The 20,496-nt window shown below is 39.9% G+C and overlaps 1 protein-coding gene and 6 non-coding genes across 7 annotated transcripts in view; 6 read left to right on the top strand and 1 right to left on the bottom strand.

Annotated features, from left to right (window-relative positions):
• Positions 1 to 20,496, bottom strand: part of LOC122778829 (talin-2-like) — a 133,714-nt gene that overhangs the window by 29,785 nt on the left and 83,433 nt on the right. The gene's annotated exons all lie outside the window — the stretch shown is intronic.
• trnan-guu lies at positions 1,759 to 1,833 on the top strand. The gene has a single exon. It is a non-coding gene; the product is annotated as a tRNA-Asn (tRNA).
• Positions 1,947 to 2,021, top strand: trnan-guu. Its single transcript has one exon. It is a non-coding gene; the product is annotated as a tRNA-Asn (tRNA).
• trnan-guu lies at positions 2,135 to 2,209 on the top strand. The gene has a single exon. It is a non-coding gene; the product is annotated as a tRNA-Asn (tRNA).
• trnan-guu lies at positions 2,326 to 2,400 on the top strand. Its single transcript has one exon. It is a non-coding gene; the product is annotated as a tRNA-Asn (tRNA).
• trnan-guu lies at positions 2,517 to 2,591 on the top strand. Its single transcript has one exon. It is a non-coding gene; the product is annotated as a tRNA-Asn (tRNA).
• Positions 2,822 to 2,896, top strand: trnan-guu. The gene has a single exon. It is a non-coding gene; the product is annotated as a tRNA-Asn (tRNA).

Below are 20,496 nucleotides of genomic sequence, written 5' to 3'. Positions count from 1 at the left end.
GTTATTGCCAAATCATTATTATTATTATTATTATTATAAGTATTCTTCTACAACAATGTTGACTTCACACAGATTTTGTTGAGGAGGTGAGCCTCCTTATTCTCAATATACATTTAACTTTGAATAATGTGAGTCAGGGAAATCAACCATAACCCTCACACAAATGATCCAATCACACCTCTGCTGAGTTCTCGAAAAGAAGGCCACACCAAATCACCCTCTACATGAGGTTCAGTGTTAAATTACACAAACATATCATGAGTGATATCTATCATTAATCATTTATTGCGTTTGGTGTGTGAAGAACGAATGTGCTTGAGTTCCTGAAAGACCCACATGGTATTTGTATTAGATGTTATGAGATAGTGAATTTTTAATGGCCAATAGAATAAAAAGCAGATGGCTGATTAATCCACCAATGGTCCCCTACCTCCCCGATCCAATAAAACCCTGTTAGAAATTAATCAAATATCAGTCAATGTCATAATAGTCAATCACAATACCCATTACAATAGTAAACACATACAAACATGATTTAAAATTGGAGTGCATTTCCTTACTTCTCCAGTGACCTAATTCCTAATTAGTACCTTATTAGTAGTGCATCTATAAACGCGAGGTGGCATCAAACATTTGATCAGTGAACTACATGTGATTTTGCATGAGTGATGAAATTTATAGAGGCCCTTCGATGCATCTTGAAGCTGCTTCTCTAGGCTCAACATGCTGAGGACCCCACCTTACTCTCACTAGCTCTCATGCACTTTGTTTTCTTGGCGAATTGTCTCTTGTAGCTAAATTACACTTCCTTCCTTCCATCATAAAGACTGCAGTGGCGATAGTTTAAAAGACAAGTAAACCAACTTGAGAGTAAGTTCACATTCACATTAACATTCACACAGTTTGAGTAAGACTGCATGCCATTTCATGGTGACTTTGTTGTCAGTCACAAACCTTAAGAAAATGTTGTCACTTGTGTTCAAAAAAAGGTGTCAGAATATAATAAATGACTCACAAAAGCAGTACAATCATCGGCAGTATTTAAGCCAGAGTCTCTCGATCCTACGAGTTAGGTTGCAGTGTACTTTGTAGCATCCGTGATAAATGATAACCTACTTGAGTTCATTGTAGTCAACATGCTGTGTGCATAGAGGTATTATGGACAGACTTTGCGGTTTTAGTACTCCATGCACCACAGTTGGCATCTCAATGTGCAGCAGTTCATCCTTTAAAGATGAATTTCATTTTGAGTTGTGGCCTTATGGCTGCGTGAAACTGTATATTTCCTTCATGCTTCGAAGCAGATAATCCTATCACTCGACCAGAATGCAGTGTGTGCACAATAACCCTCCAGGTTTCTCCTTTGCTATCTACTACAGCTTCAACCACTGGTGATGTAACCAGAGGGCACTGTAGTGAGGGAAGGATAACAAAAAAGGAAAACTAAAACTAACAGTGAGTGGTGAGCAGCTTGAAAAATAAATACCAGAGCATCAGGTAGATCACGAGTCACAGATGGCAACAGTGAAGCAGCTTCTTGCTTCTGTGTTGTGTGGAGATGACAACAACTTTATGATGGCAGCATTCACATATAACTGTAACTCTCACGTCACATCACAGCAATTCTGTTTTCTTCTTCCCTTTAGGTGTGTAAGTGCATAAGTATAGTGTGTGTTATTTTGGATTTGCAAAATTCAAAGCCATGAAACCTGACTTCATAATTGTGCATTCCAGGTGCTGCAGATTCCCCTCAGCCATGTCTCTGTGGCGCAATCTGGTTAGCTCGTTCGGCTGTTAACCGAAAGGTTGATGGTTCAAGCCCACCCAGGGACGGTCAAATTTTTTTGGGCAGCCCACGTCCAAAAAGGAAGGTATTGGTATTCGCCCATTCCAGTTGTTGGTTCAAATCCCAGGACATGTGAAGTGCTGGGATGCCCCTTTGCCATGTCTCTGTGGCGCAATCTGGTTAGAGCGTTCGGCTGTTAACTGAAAGGTTGGTGGTTCGAGTCCACCCAGGGACGGCTAAGTCTCTTGGGCAGCCCACGTCCAAAAAGGAAGCTATTCGTATTTAGCACATTCTTGTTGTCTGTTCAAATCATGGGATATGTTAATTGCAGGGATACTCCTTTGCCATGTCTCTGTGGCGCAATCCGGTTAGCGCGTTCGGCTGTTAACCGAAAGGTTGGTGGTTCAAGCCCACCCAGGGACGGTCAAGTTTTTTTTTGGGCATCCCACGTCCAAAAAGGAAGCTATTGGATTTTAGCACATTCTTGTTGTCTGTTAAAATCATGGGATATGTTAATTGCAGGGATACTCCTTCGCCATGTCTCTGTGGCGCAATCTGGTTAGCGTGTTCGGCTGTTAACCGAAAGGTTGGCGGTTCAAGCCCACCCAGGGAAGGTCAAGTTTTTTTTGGCCATCCCACGTCCAAAAAGGAAGCTATTGGATTTTAGCACGTTCTTGTTGTCTGTTCAAATCACGGGATATGTGAATTGCCAGGGATACCCCTTCGCCACGTCTCTGTGGCGCAATCTGGTTAGCGCGTTCGGCTGTTAACCGAAAGGTTGGTGGTTCAAGCCCACCCAGGGACGGTCAAGTTTTTTTGGGCATCCCACGTCCAAAAAGGAAGGTATTGGTTTTGGCCCTTTCTAGTTGCTGGTTCAAAGCCCCTGACACGAGAAGTGCTGGGACATCTCTGAAACATGTCTCTGTGGCATGTTAGGGTAGCCCACATCCAAAAAGGAGGCTATTGGTTTTGGCCCATTCCAGTTGTCGGTTCAAAGCCCAGGACACGAGAAGTCTTGGGGCACCTCTGAAGAAAGTCTCTGTGGCGCAATCTGGTTAGCACCTTTGACTGTTAACCAAAAGGATGGTGGTTCAAGCCCACCCAGGGACGGCCATGTCTTTTGGACAGCCCATGTCCAAAAAGGAAGCTATTGGTTTTGGCATTTTCTAGTTGTCGGTTCAAATCCCTGGACATGTGAAGTGCTCACATCAAATCATATAAAAACAATACAGTTTTGGCAGCAACAGTCATTAGAACAACTTTTGAAACCCTTTCCCCCCTTTACATCAGTTATAGTTGACTTGAATCCTCAAATCAAATGTTCAAAACTATCTGCGTGGTTTTGAAAGAAAGAAATAAAGAAAGAAAGAAAGAAAGAAAGAGCTTCACTTAAAGTTGGGAAGAATTGATTCGATTGCTGCACAAAAAGTAATAAAAGTCACATATAAACAAAGAGGCCTAGTAAAAAAAAAATAAATAAAAAAATATGGAGATTGCACAACTCCACAAGATAAGCTGCAGGCAACAAGACACAAGTGGAAGAAGACAAAGCAGCAGCTGCATGATGACATTTTAAAGGACAGCCTTGCAAATCTCAGTATTGGGCTATTACAGCTTCCAGGCGAGCATACTTCACCTCACTGCAAAGGCTTTATTCATGACAGCTTATGTCTGAAGGCTCACTTTTCACTCTCAACAGAAGCCTTGTTTTTAATGACTCCGCAGCACCATTGTTACACACTTCTCAAAGAAAGTTCTCAAAGCATTAATGTACTGTATATCCTGGCAACTCAGTCACAATGTTGGCTCTGCAAGTACGAGCAACACTATGTAATTTTTAATGGACACTGCGTAGCTGTGTCAAACACTCCACAGTGAAAGCAAATGCTTGATGACTTCAAAGTCAGTAAATTCCTTCAAAATAAGAGTGCAACTTTGGATTTGTAGTTGTTGCTCTTCTTTAATTTTGTAGCATATGTCCTTGTGTACTTTATTTTCCTACTTCCTGCATGCTGCTTTACTTCCTGCCCTTGTGTTTTCCCTGATTACCCTCATCTGTTTCACCTGTGTCTCATCTCACCTCCCTGTTTGTTTCCCTTTGTGCCCAGCAAGTCATTTTCTGTATCTGTGATTACATTTATTCAGTTTCATCGCTCATAATTTGTCTCAAGAATTACTACTTATAAAAAAATATTTAACTTTTGGCCACTGAGTGCTTCTGAACACAACTCACTCAAAAGCCATGGAGGATGAGCAGCACTGTGGCTTGTGCTGCTACATGTGAATGACATGTGCAGCAACTAAGACTGTGATGAGCAGGAGAACTGAAGTCTGTTGAACTAAACCTTTTAGGAGCACACCTGTGGAGAGAATGGAGGAGCTGTTATTGCCACTGAAAAGAGGAGATTTGTCATGAAATTCAGGAATACAGCCAACAAGGAGGACTTTTACAAGAAAATCACTGACTGTACATTAAGATCATCTATAAAAGTAAGTGCCTACTTTAAAAAAAACCTTCTTCATCTATTATGTTTTAAAACACTGGAATTGGCTTTATGGTATGTGATGTTTCACTTAAATATTATGGTGTGCTGCCACCAGAACTTGAATTTGTGTAACAAAGAAATCAGCTCCGAGCTTGCTCTCTCGTTCTTGAACATATAACGTATCTGTGCGATTTCCTTATCCGACACATATTGGCCGTAGGTCCTTGGTTTCATGCTGTAAATTAATTTAGGTTGCTGTGGTAATGGATGTGCACATGTTATAGGTCACTGCCTAGCCAGGCAAAGGTTTTACCACATGTTACTGCTACGCATAGTACACATATTCCACTTGACCTGCCCCAAAACACCAACGAACCAGTGAAACATGGAAGATAGACTGATGTGGACAGAGATTTGGTTTATTTCAGTGCTGTTTGCCGCCACTTTACAGGCATTCGGTGAAGGAAGCATCAGACGGCAAACTGAGAAATTCGCATCAGTGCAACAACCTCCCAAATTTACTCGTGATTGCCCTTGCTCATCCATGTGAGAGAGCAGAGTTACACCAAAAAAGTGCCAACTACACACACACACACACACACACACACTGCACGTCATTCGTCACAGTACCCTGAAGGTGTTCAGGACGCATATGTCCATTTCCTGCAGCAGGTTGTCAAGTTATTTTTGGGATAGTGTCATCTTTTTAAAATATTTACCTGGGGTAAAACTGTGGTCACGAATATATAGAACTTTTTAGGCCAACTCACACTATAGTTTGTTGCTTCCTTCCCAAGTGTTTGGATTACAAACCCATCTGCACAGCCATTGTAAAAGTACATGTGAAATGAATTGATCTTGAATGTATTTGGTCATAAACCAACATAAAAGACCTGGAAGTACCATTAGCCACCAGGGGGCCAACTTGTTACTTATTTATTTATAACTTCAGCAAACATTTTCCTGGGCAGTTACTTTTGTCAGTCATAGTTTTAGGTCTTAAATAGCACGTGATGTTTTTTACATGCGAGTGGACACCATTGTGGTTGGCGGCTGGTATTCAATGGGAGCCTAGCTGGTTGCAGGTGACACTGCTGAACTTCCTGTTGCAAAAAGATCAACATGGCACAGGCCAAAATGATGATTCTGGAGGTTTCAAAATGGTTACGGGTGACATGATGATCATTTGCTACTAGCCTTATGCTTATTGAATGTACTATGGGAATACAGTAGTGGCTAATTCTGCAGTTCTCTCTGGGTTCTCTGGCTACTCCTCACAGTCCCAAAACAAGCAGAGGTTAGTTAGCAACTCAAAATTGACCATATATGTGAATGCTTGTTCGTCTCTGTGGGGACCTGTCCAGGGTGAAACCCACCTTTCGCCCTGTGTCAGCTGGGATTGGCTCCAGCCCCACACAACCCTCATGTGGACGATGCAATTATAGCCAAGTGAACATTATAACACCGAATAAATCAGAATAGTATATTTCAAAGGACACAGTGGACGTATTTAAGTTCCTTCCACAGAAATACGACACTGCAATACAGACAGTATTACCCTCATTTTTGCATCAGTGTTAGTATGACCTGTAATCCCTTCCCTTGTCTTTCATCTTCCTCCCTGCCAGATCTGTTTGAGTTTTCCTCCCACCGTTCTCTTTGACTCCGTGGCTTGTTCTAAAAGTCGCTGCCAATTATCACAGACGCCGTCAGAAAATTGCAGAGTTATTTGCTTTGCAGAAAATAAGCAGTAATAATTTCCACTGATTCGTGACAGGTTGTGGACTGATAAGAATAACCATCAGTGAGCAGGAGGCCAGTGACGGCAGGGCGGACACTGTAATAAAATTTGTCAGGGTTGAGGTACAGTAAATATTATGGCTGACATGTAATTACTATGGACAAGACAGAGGAGTGGTTGGAGGTGGTATTGATGTGTGAAGGGGCAAATACAAGGATGGGAGGGCCAAAAGGGAGTTGGTAGAGAATTGTAATAGGGGAGACTGATTTATGTAATTGTAGGAGACATAGAAAATAGGAGACTGAGGAGAACGGAGGGTAAAAGAAGAAATAATTGAATGTAAAAGCAAAATGTAAGTTATTTTCTGTGTTGTTTTTTTTATTGATATAACACAAACAAACATGACAGTCTGACACACTCTGCCTGTTTGATCCACACTGTTGAGCAAATCAAGAGTAATTCCTGTGTTGTGTTTGAATGCATAATTTCTTCACATTTGTGGCAGCTACAAGGCTTTGCAAATGTTTTTTGGGGTTTTTTTTTAGTCAACACCACGGCTTGTCTTCCCTGCAATTACTTCCTCCGCTTCACTGCTGATACAGTGACACTTTAGAATTCACTTTTTTTTTTGTGCAAAACACTGATTGCATTGTATATACTGCCATATATGCCTTTTTGCTGTCTTTACAAACGCTAAGAGTGGCATCAAAATCAAATACAGTATTCCTTCTCTTTCTACATAGGCCAACATGATGCTGTGAGAGCAGTAAGAGTCGTTTTCTTAGTTTTTTTTTCAGTTCACACACTTGGAACACAATTACTTTAGACTGAAGGAGTCTCTTGGATGAAGCATCTTCAACTTTAGTCAAACAAGTGAAGTTTCTTATATCTATACAGTGCTCTGGATGACTCCCTTCACAGACCTGTCCTCATTAATGAGTTACTGCTACTGAATTATTTACAACTGGGTGTTGTTTATGTGTTGAGGTTGATGTGCAAAGCTGAGAAGTTCAATCAGAGGGACAAATCAATGAAAAAACAATTCATTATTACAGAATGTACAAATTAAATACAATGATTTTAAGTTTTTATAGAGTCTTTGGTGCCTTGACTCAGTGGGAGACTGCGTGGATCAAAGGCATCTGGCCTGAGCAGCAATTACTGTACTTACATCCCCCTGAAGTGCAGACACAGACTGGTGGTGATGGTGTTTCATGGCCTGCTGTGAACGAAGAGGAGAATGAAGAATGATGATACTGTGTGGACTGGGCTGTGGAGGGAGAGGGCATGCCTAACAGCAGCTTTAATGGACTTACAGCAGGAAGAGATGGAAGTAAAATGACGGGTTCACAAGGACGACGTGTTGTGCTATTGATCCGTGCAGTCCTCGAAAATGATGAAAGTGTGCAGAAGAGTCTTTTTTACTCAGTCACATTGAGCTTAATTTACAAATTAAGGTGATAAGTCTGTCAATGCATCATTTGCATCATCAGTTTGTTTTCACAAAGTTATTTCAAATAGGGCAATGCACAAAAACCATTAACTGTAAAACAAGCAGTGATGTCTCGTGATTGCTTTTAGCAAACGTGTTATTTTCTGCCGTTGTATGAATAGATAAATTAGGATGATGTACAGGATATACAACAGAAGGTTGCTGGTTTGAGTTCTGGTTCAGCTAAGGAAGTGAAGTTTGCATGTTCTCCTCGTATGCTGGGTTCTCCGGTTTTCTCCCACAAGCAGAGAGTGCATGGTTGTTGGTTTCTATATTCTGTATTTCTATATACACTGCAATGGACTGATGACCTGTCCAGGGTGTACCTCCTCTGGGAGTGGAGGATAAAACGTAGACCATGAATGTATATAACATAAATAATTTCCAAAGGCTCCAAAGGGATTTCAAATGTGATTGGGCACAGACCCCTATGTAATGCTGATGGCCTCCTTGTGTAAGAGGTGATGCTGGAATACAAAGCATTATTCATCCCCTGCAATTATATAATGCACCCTTAAGTGTGTACTACATAATTATTTACTGTGATAAGTGTATCTTGAGCAAAAGAGGGCTTCGTACCAATTCCTCAACCTCACAAGACAAGTGTGTGGTAAGGTGTATTTGGCTTATGTTTGGACTCGGGCTCTGAAACACTCATCAGTCATTGTTTCAGCACATTTTCATCTACACTAAATGTTCTTGCTTTGCTGCATCTGTGGTTAATATTTTGTATATTTAATGTTCGTTGGTCCCCCACGACCCTCATGTGGAGGATAAAGCGGTAGAAAATAGATTTTTTGGAGATAAAGGTAGTGATGGTTTGGTCACATGCAGGGGAGAGATGGTGTTTATTTTGGACAAAGGATGTCGCTGCTTGCAAAGATGGAGCTGCCGTGCAGGAGGAAAAGAGGAAGACCACAGAGAAAGTTCATGGATGTTGTTAAATGTTTAGAAATGACTATAGTAACATCCTGAATTCACTGAAAATGTCAGAAAAAAAGAGAGCAGGCGAAGAATAAATGCTGCTTAAACACGTTTCATTTAGTTGCATAATAATTCTGCACTCTATTCTCCGGAGACATAACATAACATATTCAGGTTTGAGGTTTATTAACATTTTTGGATTGACTGAAAGAACGGTACTTTTTTCAACAATAAACTTTATCCTCAGGAATAGAATTTGCCTAATTATTGTGCATGCAGTGCCTGCCATCAACATTACCCCCACATTAGAAAATTGAGAAGTGAAGTGCCTTTTAGTTTGACAACTGCAGGGTTACATTTTATTAAACTCTTGACATGAATATTACACTGAAATGAATAAGAAAATAATAATACAGAAGGAAATGTTTAAATGCAAAAAGAAAAAGAAAAAAACAATAATACTTAGACTTCCTGCAGCAATCAAGAGTCTTAAATTGGGACTATTTTTTTTTTTTATAAATGATGAATATATTTCTAATATAGTAGGTTAAGTAAGGGTTGGTGTTCTATGTATATGATTGTAGAAATGATGGGTTCCTCAAGAAAAAGGTTGCAAACCACTGCTCTAATTGGCTGGATTACTGTAACAGTCTCTATGTTGGGGTTAGCCAGGGTAACTTTTGACACCTTCAACGTGTCGAGAACGCTGCTGCAAGCCTATTTTACGCAACTGAGTTGTTTTAAATGTGCTTTATAAATGAAGTTGGATTGGATTGGATTGGATTGCATGATGCTGCTGCTTGTCGTCATTGCAAAGTGCCAGTCACTGTGCTGTGTCATGTCTTTTCTGAGGCTGGCTGGAAGGAAGAGTCAACTGTCACATCCGCATGCTGCCCACTCATCCGGGGAACACCACTGTCATGTCCGTTCAGTGGGAGGAGTGGGTACAGACATGTCGTGTCGGTGTGTGTGTGTCTGGCCAGTAGTAGATGGATGTGACTGAGACACAGCGGTGTCAGAACTGCACGACTGCGTTATTAGGCCTTCAATCTGCTGCTCAGCGGTTCTCCCAGATGAGGTGATGGGTCTGTCCATCATGTACTTTTCTGGCATAAACACTGAACTTGTCAGGACCAGTAGTCCTCATGGGGACCAAAACCTGGTCCTAATGAGGCAGAATCTAATTTCTCAGTAACAGGTTAAGGTTAGAGCTTAGATTTAAATTGCGGTTAGGCATTAACTAGTTGTGGTTGAGGTTGGGGTTTTATGGCAGGTGGCATCCATAATGCTGCACTGCAAAAAAAATGTCTTCAAGAAGATAAAATAAGCTTCGTTTTTGGGTGATAGTTCTAATTGTTTGCCTCAAAAGGTTTGTGTGCTTGCTGCAGGTGTGTATGAGGTATGTGTGAAATAAAGTAAAAATAGTCCTAGTCAAGTACAAATTTCTTACATAACATAATTTATTTGCTTGTAATAAGTTTAACTTTTAATATTCTCCAGTCTTCTCATGTTCCTTTAGGCTTGTTTTTCTTACTAGTTTTAAGGTGCATTACAGTGTGAAAGTGGCAAGATTCACAAGCTATAAATAGCCACGTCATTTGCATGTCTAAGCATCTTATCAAAAATAAAATTTAAATTAAATTAATAAAGATTCTAGTACTGCTGATTTATTCATCTGCTGTGTGTTGTTTTTCTTTGCCGGTTTTGTATGGCCGCTACTTTTAAATCATGCAATTTTCAAATTAAAGATGTTAGAAAACAAAACAGTATGCAGTATTTTTTTTTAAATCACAACATAGCACTTGCTTTTCTCCAACCCTATAAACCTGAAGGAACATGAGATTAATCAGATTTAAATGGCACACTGGGCATTTCAATTACATGTGTGTGAGAGTTACCCTTAGATGGACTGGTGGCCTGTCAAGGGTTTGACCCCGCCTCTCGCCCTATGTCTGCTGAGATAGGCACAGCGCCCCCTGTGGAGGATAAAGTGGTAGAAGATGGATGGATGTGTTGCTTTTGTTGTTTTTCGAGACTTTAAAGAAACTTTGCACCAAACCTGAACTCCTAATCTCTTTTCTTCGGCACTAATTAAAGGAGACACTATTAATTCAGTAAAGGTGAGTTGTAGCCCACCACTGGGTATTTATCCTCCTTCACCTCTACACCATGTGGAGACCCACAGCAGGGGAGCACAGTCTTAATGAACCAGTTAATTCATCAATTAGTCACTTTAATTGGTTTTTTGAGATTCTCCTTTGTCGCAGTGCCTTTTTTGTCTCACGCTGGTGTATTTGGTGGGAATTGTACATGTATCCCAGCTAAGACAACAATAAAAGTTTAAGCCTTGTTTTCTCTGGTACATGTGCTAATAGTGCTGCCAGCTTGTTGATGGGCAGGATACTGGAGGCCAAACAATGTTTGAACCAAACCTTTTATCAGTATAAATGAGTAGTATTTTTCAATGTTGCTTCCCAACCTCAGTTTCCTCTGAGTTGAGAGTGCTAGGACTTTATTACGCTTCTATTGAATCTTTTCAGTAAGTGCAAATTACATTTTCAATCATTTCAGATTAAAAATAAACAAATTAATAAAGCTGCATCATATCAAGTAAATACATTAAATGTTTGTCTGCAAAGTTTCTGCTCTTTCCTGGCAGCATCCAGGAGGTTTTTTTTGTTGCCAAGGAACTTCTAGTACATGCAAAAGCTTCTTCAATAAATTACATCATGGAAAGTGTATTGGTGGCGTATATGTTTTTATGTTTATCTGTGGAAACGTGTTTCAATGGCCTTGTTTGCCTTTTTAATCTATCAAATATCAGACATATTTGATAGATTTCAGCCAATTATGTATTAGAAAGTATGCATTCCATGCTACATCTCTGTACGATTTTGTTGTTTGCATCCTGCTTTAGCAGATGACAATGATGTTTGGTCCAACAGACAGATTCAAGCTGAACGAAGTTACATTTTGGAACCTTTGATGAACAGGTGTTTTCCTACTTTCTCTTACTTTCTTTCCACTGTGGAGTTGTGGGAACAAAGTAAAATAAAAAAGTTAGGTTGTTTTAACTTTCAATCCCCTGGACAGAATATAATCCTTGGAGCAAATCTACTTTTTCTCTCCCAATATGGCCTCCCCATGGAATCCATATTGAGGGGTTTGGACTCAGTTGTCTGGCACTCTATAGTCCCAGTGACTGAAATAGTGCTGGTTTTTAATTTCTAAGGGATAGTGGATATTTTTATGTTATTATTGGGTGTCATTGTTTGCCAATAGCTGTACTGGATGATGAAGAAGGATGGTTTCCTTTAGTTTGGAGTATGGTAATGTGGCTGATGAGTGGGGAAGCCACTGACAGTATTGGAAGTTTGCTGTCTGCGTGTATGTAAGACTCCACTGGTGGATTTTAATTTAATTTAATAGTGCACTAAACATTTGTGCATCTAAAGGGTAACTGAGACTTCTTTTTCAAACATTTTTGATAATTTTATCTATACCAAACCTAAAGTCATTCACCATTTTCAACTTTTAGTTTGGGGAAAGATGTCAGTCATCTCATGGGTAACTGCACACAGCTGACATATCCTTGTATCAGCATGTTTAGTTGTATTCACTGTAAAGTTGCTGGGTCAATTGTAGAGGAAGAGATTTTAAACACGGAGAAACTGTATAAGCCAATATTGTCAAGCGACACTTTCATCCGTCCAAAATACGTCAGTTCTGTTGCCTGACGTGTCAGGTGACAGTATAAATTAGACTCTAGACGTGTTCCACATGATTGACTGGAAGAAACTATTTAGGCAAACTGCAGGGAGCTTGTTTACAGGGAGTTATCAGAGTCATACTGTGCTGGGACGACACCAGACTGAATGAAAATGAGACACATTAACATGCTGTGTTGGATGAAATCAAAGGCTGAGTTGAAATAATGACTTGATTCACTCCGAGACTGCATGCTTTCTGGTTTACCAGAACAGAGATTCCAAAACAGTGGGTCGGGACCCACAGATGGGTCACAGGTGATTATTATTTTTTTTTTTAGCTGAATTTCCCCAAACTTTTATTGAAGATTTATGTGTATGTGTTTTAAATTATTGTTTACTGGGTTGCACTATGAACTGTCCAGGGTGTACCTGGCCTATCGCCCTATGTCAGCTGAGACCTTCCTGTGGAGGATAAAGCGGTAGGAAATGGATGGATGGATGGGTTGTAATAGTTTGCCATTTCTAGATCTTTTCTTTTTGTAATAGAATATCTTGTATACTGACAGGTCATACATGTTCTCACATCTCCAAAATGTTTTTATATCAATCTTCTTTGATATTTTTCAATCTCTGTTTTAGATCAAGACACTTCACCACAGTCTTGTTTACAAAGTAAAGTTTCCCCACAAGTTATACATTAGTATAAAGTAATTTCTAGTATAACACACCATCCTCCCATGCAGAGCTGTTGGCTGGGTATAAAGGTAAGTATGAAGGGATAATAAAAGTAAATTGATTGCCCTTTATCTATTTTCAAATGGCTTTCAGGGATAGTTAACCAGTTGTAATAGCTATGCTGTAGCTGAACAAAGCTAAGTTATTTTTCTCTTAAGAGTTGCCAGTGATGGGGCAAGGAAGTTTATTGCAAATTGTGTGGGAATTTAGCATGAGAGAGGATTTATTGATGAAATTAGACCAAGGGTCAGTGCGATTGTCCAGGTGCATGCTGTCAATGCGGAGGCTATGGGCAGAATGTGGAGACATGAAGTCCCATGGTACAACTGAGTTGGAAAAGCTTTTTCCCTCAATGAAGAGCCATTTCAATGTTTATAACAACCCTTGGGAGACAAAACTGCACTATTGAACAAATGTATCAAACTAATCTCTCTGAAATGAGGGTTGGAACTGCTTCAATTTGGTGAGGGGTCTGATGTCACATGGAAGTGATGATGATATTGCAAATCACTGGTAGTTTTAGCCAAAATAACTTCCTACAATAGCGTGGTTTGCAACACTAGGTACATACTCTTCAGTGATGTGCTCTGTGATGTTCTTCAGTGTGTTTTAGGGCAGCCCGTGGCCAAGTGGAAAGGGAACTTGACTTGTAACCAGAGGGTTGCCGGTTCAAGTCCCCACCCGGCCAAAAAGTGCTCGGGTACCCCTGGGCACTACTCGGTGTGGCAGCCCACACCTCCTTCTCCATTCTAGGATGGGTCAAAATGCAGAGGAATACTTTCCCAAAGGGAATTAATAAAAAACGAACTTTTTTCTGTCTTCTACCACAGTGCACATCAACTTTGCAAGTTCCAGACCAAACCAATTAATTACGCATAAATGCAGACACATTTTGACATTTTCTGTTCCCACTAGCCATGTAGCAGTCTTCTGCCCAGACAGACACCACCCTTAGCTCCAAGATTTAGGGCCTTTGCCACCACACTAGGGATGTTAATTATTATTAACTATCTTTTTGTGATTGAGAGTGATTATATTTTACAGTATGTAATCATGATGTAATTCACTAAATATGAATAGTGGCGATGCATAAAAAAATCAATTCTGATATTGATGCACAATTTTTATTTTTTTTTTAAATAAACTGACGCTGAAACAGCACTTTCCCTATACCTTTCCCTTTCTTTGTCCTTTTTGTAAACACAGCATCATTTTGAAGAAAGGTCATCGACACACATTTTTATTTTGTCAAATAATTTCAGTTTTACGGTAGAGACGCAACCTTTAAATTGTCTCCTTCTGGATGAGGTTTAAGTTTCTTAGCTGTTCGCTTGCTCACCTCATGTGGTTTTTGCTTTTATCTAACGGCCTGTACATGCACACAAGAACAAGTTTAAGACAATGCACAAAAGTTTTGTATCGACACAAAATTGCCGTTTTGGGAGTCCTTAAATGCTTTTAGAAAACAGATCCCAGGATAAATAAATCTCAAAGCCGCACCATCGTGTTTTCATGTAGACAATCCTTAGTCGCTCTGACTTGGTTCGTTCTATCTCTGTATCTGTGATTGTAGATTGTCTTTCTTTGGCAGCGTTACAGCACCACATACAGGTTTGGCATATGTACTACAGCATTTAGAGACCCTTTGGAGGATTGTGTCCATTGATTGATTGTGACCTTTCTTCAAAATGATGCTGTGTTTACAAAAAGGACAAAGAAAGGGAAAAGTATAGGGAAAGTGCTGTTTCCCTGTGGATAAAGCCTTAGAGCATATGTCTATTATCTATTGCTTATATTTTGAGGATCATCGGGGAAGCCGTAGCTGGTCCCAAATGACTTTGGGTGAGAGGGTGGGCATGGATAGGTCAGTCTATCACAGGCCCACATACAGAGAGAAATAACCACATTTGCATTTATAGTCAATTTAAAGATTCCAATTCACCTAACTGCATTCTGCAAATTATGAACATTTTTCAGTGCTGAGAGTTATGGGTATTTCAATTTGGTTTGGCTTTAATTATATAACACTAAATGTTACTAAAAGTTGAGCTAATGTGTTGGTTTTGAACTATTTGAGTTAACAATCCCTAGCCTGAGCAAACAACCACACATTTTAAAAGAATTAAGCGAGCCTCTGTACTTCAATGCACACCAATGATGCAGTAAATCAGATGAAAGGGTTGGAAATCATATTTCTTGTGAAAAAATATTAATTTGGCTAAAATATCAAGAGTGTTTGCTGCAGTTTAATGACCGAAATTGGCTGCTAACAGTCTAATGAACAGTGCAGGGCAGATGTGTGTGGCTCTCAACTCAACAGTGTGCAACATTAAACTTGCTAAAACAGTCTAATGAAACATACCATTATGTTGTTTAATGGCACAGGAGCATAATGTGTTCAATCAGCGTGATGATCTTTCCCTCTCTTACACCCACACAGTCACAGTCCCCAACTAATAAATAATGAAGATTACATTCCAGTCTGTGGGATCTCAGACAAGAAAAAACACCACTGGATGTGGTGCTACATCACTTTTACATCATCAAGATAAGTAACACACAAGAAATCCAAACACAGACTGACCATGCACTCGCTTATGCATTATAATGTGTGCTCATGGGGACATGAGAACATGTAAATGTTGCATAAGTGTTAATATCACATGTTCATTATGTCACATTGTGCATTTTAGACTGTTAAATATTTATCAAAGCAATGATGCTTATACTCTGTATCTGATGAGTTTCTATTATTTAGCAGAAACACAGTCATGCTTTAACACTTGTAACCATAAACCAGGGGTTGTAGGACATTTTGGGGCCAGGGAACCCTTACAAGAGAGGATATTATACAAGAACTCATGTTAGCCTGGCTAATGTATCAGCCTGGAAAGGGTGTAATCCCATCCCACTTCCAAGATGTGCGAGCAACAGATGTAGATATACTACTTATTTGTTAAAATCCATGCATACACATAGATGTGCTGTATGAAAGTGTGAGTGAATGGGTGAATGGCAAAACCGTGTAAAGCAGCTTTGAGAAGTCACCAAGGCTAGAAAGGCGCTATATAAATGTTAAATAAAAGGTTTATTTACAATAACAACAACAAAAGCATATTGAAATCCATATACTTTGGTTTGATAGCATCTGTAAGTTTAAACTTACTTTATTTACATACTTTATGCACTTATTTGCTATAACAAAGACAACTCAAGCCAAAGAGCCATCATGGCCATTAAAAGTATGTAGAAGAAGATCTTTTTTCTCCTGTGTAATCATGTTATGGTGCTTCTCTGGGAATTTGAAGGTCTGCCGTTAATAAAGATTCCATCAGATGAAACCTGACAGCTCCACAAGTGTGATAAGAGCTGGAGTCATATCAGCTGTGATGGCAAATGTTTCCCTGCACATTGGTCTGCATGACTCTTAAATTCATTTACAGAGACAGAGCAAACGGGTTGGGTTGGGTTCTGTTATGTTGGGTGGGCTTTCTATTCTATATGTGTATATGTGTGCTGACTACACATGTCCTATCCAGGGTGTTCCCAGCCTTTAGCCCTGTGTCAGCTGGGACTAAGCCAAAGTGGAGGGGAAAGCCGTAAACAATGAATGAATTGATTTTTGACCACAATGCAAGAGGAAAAAACATAAACTGCTAACCATGGTACATGCTGTTGACCATTTCAAAAAGTTGTTACGCACAACAGAATAATCGGGAAACATCAAGCAAACATTAGTTGGCGATTATACAGATGAACCCACGGAAATGACTCACCACCATGCGGTGAAGCTCGTGTAATTCCATTACCTGAAACATTATGCAAAAGACTAAAAGTAAACACAGTAATGGCTTGCATCAGCACAGGTTTACCTTCTAATGTTTCTGAACTATGGATTATTACCATCAAGGTTAATCATCTGAGCAGAAGGCACTGACAAATTATGGATGTGCATTAGTGTTTACTGAAAGAACAGCTGATTGTCATAAAAAGAGTAAATGGCTAACAGCGTTGTCTCTGGTTTGTGTGTATGTAAATCTGCTGTGTCTTTATAGTATGAGTTGTAACAAAGGTGGTACACAATGAACATTTATCAGTCGTAAAGTTTATTGATAAAAGCAATAATGCAGTTGGTGGCAAGTAGTTGTACATCCACCTTGTTTTGTCTACAGAAATGAAATAAAGTCACTTTTCACACCAGTGAGCCTCCGGCTGGCATTTAACTTTCAGAGTTACAGAAATGTCCCAAAAACCACCTTGACCTTTACATTTTGCTCCATCAGACAGGAAGCTACACTTTTATTGTTAAACCACTGTATTTCCACATTGGTTATTATGCTTTTAAATACTTTTCCATCCGGAACAGGCTTGGCTGTGAAAGCACAAATTAAACCTTCAAGGCGACGTCCGGAGCCACTGGTAGAACCACAGCTAATTATGATTAAGTGTTGTTAGTGCCTGAGTTTCAGTTCCAAGCAACTGTTGATATTGTAATTTATACCAATTTAAACCCACATTAATTCATTATTTGAGTCATTCATTCAACCATCCATACTTCCTAATATTGCAGAGATATAGAACTGACCTTCAATTAAAAGTGTTTGCACAACATTGTAAAAAAAAAGCAAAGTTGCTTCGTTCACAAAATGCACCTTACAAAAAAAGGAAGGAAGTCAGAACCTTAGTTACTTCCACATTCAAAAAATAAGGCCTGTTGTATAAGTAGCTCTAGCTGGATTGGGTGGGTTCAAACTCTTGCAGTGAAAACCCATTTGAGTTCAAAATATACAGGCTGGAAGGACAAGAGAGGTGTTTTGTCCCAAGCTGTATATCCCCAAAATCAAAGAAAAACAATTGACTCGTAACACTAAAAATGTGTAGGCTTAAAAAAAAGCCTAAAAGCTGCCTGACTGGGCATTCAGTCTCTTTAAGAGGGTGATATAACAAAAGGATGACTAATGGACAACTTTAATGGACCTTCAATGGTTGTGCACCGAGCAACAACTATAGAGAAAACATCTGACACAGCAAATATGCTTTGTTAATTGCTATATATGAGGTACATACAGTATATAATGATAAAACACCCAGGAGGGCAGTCTGTGATGCAGTTACAGCAGCTTCAGAACCCACTTGCGGATAGTAATGTATGAGGCCATACGGTTGTAAATCACCGGCAACACAGGGACAGGCATTATTAAGATAATAAAGGAAATTCCATTAAACAGCAACATATGGCACCGCTCCACAACACCATTCACATAACTCATCTATCCCATCAGAGCCAAACGGTAATTATTGGGATTGTTGTGGAGTTAAAGGTGTCAGTATGCACAGCTGCAGTCCCATGTGCTGTCTCTAGTGTGACACAAAGGACCAAAGATAATCAAGCTTAAGAGCTAAAGGTAGGCTGATCGGGTTTCAGGGACCACAGCAGAGAAATGGCTGGACTAAGACTCATGGTGTAGGTTTTCTCCACTGGAAAAGTGTGAGGTCAATTTTCCATCATGGTATGGTTTGGTTTGGTACAGTAGGGGATGCTCTGGAATGGCAAAGGCTTTCTTTTTACTGAGAAGAGTACCTTTACTGGGTCAGTGGGTCGTACCAGTGCGACGACAACAATTGAAATCGGGGGACAAAAAAGGGGGTTTAACATTTTTCTGTCACCCAATCAGCTGACTGTCGTGGGTGGAGTCTAGCTCCACCCTGACCATACCATTTTACTCTGGTACCCCAAGGAAAGAGTGCCAAAAAATGGAACTGTGGGGCTGGTTATTCTTTCATCTTCTTTCATCTGAAAGGTTGGGGGTTCAATTCCTGGGTGAAAGATGAGTGTGAATGGAAAACCTACAAAGTTTCATGTAAATTATGTAGCTATTTACTCTAGTTATTTTTCCCTTCTGAGTGCACTGCAGTATAGCTCCACCCTGAAGGAGCCGTATCACTGTGCTTGGTACCTCAACAGAAATGTACCAAAAACATGGGACAGTACAGATTGGGTATTTTGGTCTTGCCATTGTTTCACAATGGTATCAAGCTGAGCCAGTCTGTATCAATTGGTGTAAACTGACTAAAAGTACTGATTCTTTTGTTCCACATCTGGTGGGAACAATGTGTCCTCCAATTTCCTGTGACCCATATTTATTACCTTAGTGCAACCAATCCTTCATTTATTTCTGTAAATCCCATTTAATGACCCCTGTGTATGATAATGTATTATACCATCCTACATCTCCATTTACTATATGAGTATCTACAATATTGTCTTTGAGCTGCGGATGCAAAATCGAAATGATAAGGTGTTAAAGTGTCTAATGAAAGATGACGTTTCACTTGATATTGATATTTTAACAGTGTTATCTCTACTTGCAAACACTTGCAAGTGCATAGGGCTTCTCAGCTGTAGCTCAAAAGGTTAACACAATTATTTTTGATCAGTACTGAGTTGATTTAAATTTTTTACGTAAAGGTCCAGCGTATTGAAACAAATGAAGGACTCCTACGCTGACTCTTCTCTTTCCAAAGCATGTTGGGGAATGCCGACAGAATTTGGCATTTGTAATTATCATTACTGTAACTCCTGGACCGTTTGTGATATCTATAAAATTCCAAAACTATGGACTGGCGATCTGTCCAGGGTGTGACCCCAACTTTCGTCCTTTGTCGGCTAAGATTGGCACAGCACCCCCCGCGACCCTCATGTCGAGAATAAAGTGGAAGATGGATGGACACCGGGAAGCAGTGAAATACAGCTTGTGCCCATATACTTGTCATTACGGTAGCCCTCGGGACTTTTGCGGAAAGCGACCATATTCCTAAACGGTTGAATAACTTCCAGATATCAAAAGTGAACGTTAACTTGGATAAAGTGGCAATTCGTTTGACAATTCTATGGCCATAAACTCAACATATATCCAGGCGGCTTGATTATTATGATGGTCATAAGAGGGTTGCTCAAAGTTTGTATGAAAGTATTATTCCAAGGCTGCAAAAAACAAACATTTATTCATTCATTGTTTACTCAAGAGTGACAGAATCATGTGTGTTAGGGTTAGATTTGCACATTCACAATTCAGAAACCCTCTCGTTCTCCCCACGATTTACCATGTATAATGCTGCTACTTCATAATTGTCATTGACACGGTGGGGATTTCTACGTGCAAAGAAAGTGCCAAAACACTTGAAGGCCCGGCTGTGTCTGCGTCACTAGCCTGAAATTCGCTTAATCTAAGTTGGCAATGCAAATGTCGCCTGTCACATGAGAGACTGAGGGACATGAAGAGAGGGAGATAGATTACTTGAGCTGACATCCTTTCATGTCATAGACTTTTGTCATCAAGTGAATGATCTTCTACACTGCAAACCTCCCACAGACACACACAGAGAGAGAGAGAGAGTTATCTGCCTGATTGTCTAAGCCCTATGGTTTAAGGCTCGAAAAACCTCAATATCCTTGTAAATCTACATAAGCCCACAGTAATGAAAGAACAACATGGATATGGCATCGCTCTCAAGAGACCAGTGATATGATCACATGCACACGGAACCACACAGCAGAGAGAAATAAATAGGCAGATCTAACTCAACGGCTTTTCATCATGAATGACTTTATCATACTGAGA

The sequence above is a fragment of the Solea senegalensis genome, linkage group LG12 (genome assembly GCF_019176455.1).
Source record: "Solea senegalensis isolate Sse05_10M linkage group LG12, IFAPA_SoseM_1, whole genome shotgun sequence".
In the NCBI taxonomy this organism is placed as follows: Eukaryota; Metazoa; Chordata; class Actinopteri; order Pleuronectiformes; family Soleidae; genus Solea; species Solea senegalensis.
This window is presented reverse-complemented; position numbering and strand designations above follow the sequence as displayed.